We start from the raw sequence: 4,650 nt of genomic DNA, 5'->3' as shown, positions 1-4,650 counted from the left end.
TTTATTATTATCATTATCATTATTATTGTTGTTGTTGTTATTGTTGTTGCTGTTATTATTATCATCATCATTAAATTTCAATGGATCCGGCTTTAAATCCTTTGAGACTTAAGAATAAAATTTCAAATCCAGAATTTGATTGGCCCCCGACTACAGTATACATACGTGGAGCGTTGTGGCCCAGTGGATTAGTCTCCGGACTCTGAAACAGCGAGGGTCGTGGGTTCGAATCCCAACCATGGCGTAATTTCCTTCAGCAAGAAATTGATCCACAATGTGCTGCACTCCACCCAGGTGAGGTAAATGGGTACCTGGCAGGAATTTATTCCTTGAAACGCAGTGCGCGTAACAGCTGCACTGCTAAAGCCAGGGTAATTATGCTGCATATACTGTAGAGCGCTTAGAGACTTCTGACAAAGTAAGTATTAAGCGCTATATAAGCAAGTATAATTATTATTATTACATGGTATCCGGGCATGGTAAACCTGGATTTATTTTAAATCCCTGTAAATTTAGAGTGTACAGAAATGATTTTGAGAATGTGTTGAGGATACTTTCCATATAATGTAAATACATTCATTAATTTCATAACACTCATACAACAGCCAAATATCATGAATATAGTTTGTGGGCATGCAGATATTTTTAGGTTTTTGTTTTGTTCATTTTTATTTTAGGCCAAATTATGCGTTGTGGATACTGTGCGTTATTTAATTCCATAATGTCGCGCTGCAAGTAATAGTTTGTTTTATTCCGTTGAACTGTTTAGCAGAAGGCAAAATCGATCATGTCCCTATGATGGGGGGAGAAGGCTTGAGCATGTACCCAAAATGAAAGTTTTGAGATAGTGAATAAACACGTATCAAATTTGGTGTTATCATTCAATGAAAACGTATGTGCTACATGTTACCCATCAATAGGACACAGGCAACTGTTGATTATGAATGATAGAAAGCCTACATCGTAATCTGAAATTACTGGGTATATGCAATTGCGAAATTACATTCACGTCATCTCCTTTTGAAGCTCTAAGGGAGCTGTATACCAACACAGAGGTAATTTTAACTTTTTTTCAGATGCAAGTAGCTTAGATCAACGTTCCCGCTGTTTAAATGCCTTACATTCCTTAACTGTACATATTCATTATTATTTCAAATATGTGAGTAATATTACATAATAAACCATTTTAACTACGGGTTCTTGAAGGTATTGTACCTTCCCTCTTGTGCAATATCTATCATACTAAAAACTTGTTCTGAATTGTTAGATACGCTAGTGCTTGCAGAGTTAGTGAATGAAATGTACCATATCTTGTCAAATATATTTTGAACACTGCATTACTTTCCTGCACAAAATTTCGAGTTATATGAACAAGTCATGTAAATATATATATCATGTGTAAATATAACATTAATACATCGATTCGATGACATGATGTATTCGTTATTGCCATGCTATATTTAACCACATTTTTCCGTATAAACTGTTTCATGCATTTTCAGGGATATACTTGGCATCACGTCCGAACAATTCAAGCAATGACACACACGCACAAACTCGCCCGCACACTCACACACACACACACACACACATAACGTTATGCATCCGAGAAGACATAACCATGAATGTCTCCACAATCTGTACATATTTTAATTTACTAATAGTACGTACCATGGGACCATTGTTATATGGATGCTAGAACTATATAGTCCATGGTTTACATTAGCACACAGGCGCAAAGATTGTGTACACACACACACAAGTGATTTGATGTTGGAGCCAAAATAGAATATTGGATATGTTGTGCGTACAAAAGTTCATGCGGCCGGGTAGCTTAATCTATGAAAAGATGCGAAGAGGTAAAGAGTAAACATGGTAAACATAACTAAGTTCCATAATTTTAACAATATAGTTTATTCTTGATGATAAAAATCTAATCTTTCCAGGCGCTGCAAATTTCTATTACATTTCCAAGGATAAAATTGTTATGCATGGGGTGTATTATTATGAGTTGTGGTGATTTATAACTTTTATGTTTATGTTTACGAATTACATGTTTTACTGGTACCTTTGACAGTCAGTATATGAAGTTATTTGTAAGTTTATGTTTTGTATATATGCTGTTTGTTAATGTTGTCACTTGAAAAATCAGTGAAATGATACTTTAGAACAAAAAAAGATAAGTATCAAAGCCCCCAAAAGACACGTATTATTTATGAGAGGACCTAGAACGTAAGGGGAAGGCGGGCCAAAGTTGAGCATAGGGGCAAGTTGAGCCACCAGCCCAAGGCCAATAATGAATGAGTCAGACATTGTTGTGGTGTCATGTATTGATGACCCATTGCATAAACCCTAACGCCATCACAATGTTTTCAACTTTGAACTTAGAAGCACTTCTTTAAAGGGAAAAATACAAATTTCAGCGAAAATAGATAAAAACGGTGTGAAATAGATAAGTGCTTTTTACACATACACGTCTTTAAATATAATAAAGATATAAGAACAATATTGATAGTCCAGGTATGGATCTTCATTCTTGTCATAGTCTTTTGCATGATGGATGCATAAGAAATGTGTGGACGCGAAATTGTCGCATTAAGTTTTGATTGGGGTAAGTTGAGCCACGCAACATGGGGCAAGTTTAGCCATGGTATTTCCTTTCGTAATGTTTATGAAAAAAAAAATTAAAAAACCATCGATAAGTAGGCAGAAGGAGCAAATTTACATGACTCGTTTTAGAGGATGTTAGTATTTACAATGTATAGAGCAACAGCAAGTGAAAAGGCTTTAAATGAAAAAAAATGACATGCTGGTTCTTCATAGCTTGTTTAACACCTATAGGTGTTATTACAATACATTTGGTTATATTTACACTCTTTGGTGTTATGTTTAATCTCTAGGGTGTAATTTCATGACCTCATGGTGTGGTCCTCTATTAACACCAATTGGTGTCAGTTTTAACACCGCTGTTTTTACAGTGTTCCCCCTTACATTTTGTACATAGTTTTTGTGATCCAGCTTGCCCCAGAAGATGTCTCAACTTACCCAAAAGATGGGGCAAGTTGAACCATTTGATATTTCTTTTTTCAAAGGTGACAATGACTATCCGTGTGGGGTAGAAAGTTATACATAGGTAAAAAACATTTCAAAAGAATTAAATTTTAAGGTAAGGTACTTTTTTCTACAAGATTATTAATCATATCAATTCTAACATGCAAAGTGTTACAACTTACCTCGCCTTCCCTACTTGTCACTGTGCCGGAGAGAATCGTCAACAACAAAGCTTTTAACAAAATACTTTTGCAATCTCAGACATCAGGTACACATATTATGCAGTGACTCACGGTGGAACATCCATCCTTGGGGGATGTACGGAACATATAGAAACAGTTATCCCCAAATAAAAAAAAGATAGTCTAAAGAATGATTAAACAAACGAATGAATACATAAAAGAGATAAATAGGTAAGAAATGTGTAAATAAGTAAATCAAGCAGAGGGTGCTTGCCCCTCGACCCTCCCCCTTCTTGGTGACGCGCCCTCATCAGATACTCGCCCCATTAACTCACATACCCCATACAAATGCCTATTGTTAAGCCTAATTCTTTTTTTTTAAGATGATACAAGGATATATAAGTGTGTGAAGGTTAAAAAAGATGAAATATTGCAACCCTCGAAATCATCAACGACCGTTATGTCATTCACAATGGACCATATAAATATGAATTTGACGGTTTATCCGTGTAAGAGCCCCCCCCCCTTCTCTCTCCCTCTCCAATGTTATTTTATATATATACAAATATGTTTATTATTGCCAGATTAAGAATATATTTCACTCAGTTTAATGAAATGAGGTAATTGGAACCCAGCATAGTTTGAAAGTTTAAAATGGTCAATGGCCTATGTAGCTGGCCGCTCCATTATTTTTTGTATTCTTTGTATTGTTTACAATTTTTTTTTATATATATCGAATGTTACGAGACTTCGAAATAATTGAAATGAAATAAAAGGTTGTCAGAAAGCTCAGAATATAGTGTTTATTCTCGTTTTTCAATGGTAAGTTTGTGCAGAAAAAGCAATACAAAAAGCAAAGAAATAATTTGTGTTTGGGTTTATATTTTCTTTTTTTTTTTACATATCAACTTTAAGTTGTACTCCCAAATATATAGTTTTAGATCGCATATTTCATTTATTTCATGATATACTCTTAACAATCTCTGACACAAAAATGCTAGCTTTAATCAGGAGCGTACCGTAGGCAGGATTTCTGTAGGGGGTAGAGTTTCAAGCTGAATAAAATGTTGACAACAAAAAAAAGGGTCTTCACCACAAATTTAGTTCACCGCAAATGTCAGGTAAAAACTTGCACTCTGAATAAATAGAATAGAATTACTGTATTAAATTGAAGTACAGGTTTATTAACATAATAATCAGTCTATTTTTCAAAAGTGTTGGATGAGGTCTGCATTGAAAAGCTGCAAAAAGAGCAGTAAACATGGTAAATAATCAAAGAAACCGCTGAGAAACTCACCAATCACCACGGAAAAAAATAAGTGACTTTCAATATTGTGTCATTTTGCAACTTTTTAATTTCGACCTTGCCCCACATTTCAAGGCACTGCACTTCCATGTGAATCATAATCATATAATG

Source organism: Lytechinus variegatus, chromosome 14 (assembly GCF_018143015.1).
Source record: "Lytechinus variegatus isolate NC3 chromosome 14, Lvar_3.0, whole genome shotgun sequence".
Lineage (NCBI taxonomy): Eukaryota > Metazoa > Echinodermata > Echinoidea > Temnopleuroida > Toxopneustidae > Lytechinus > Lytechinus variegatus.
Note: the sequence above shows the minus strand (reverse complement) of the source record.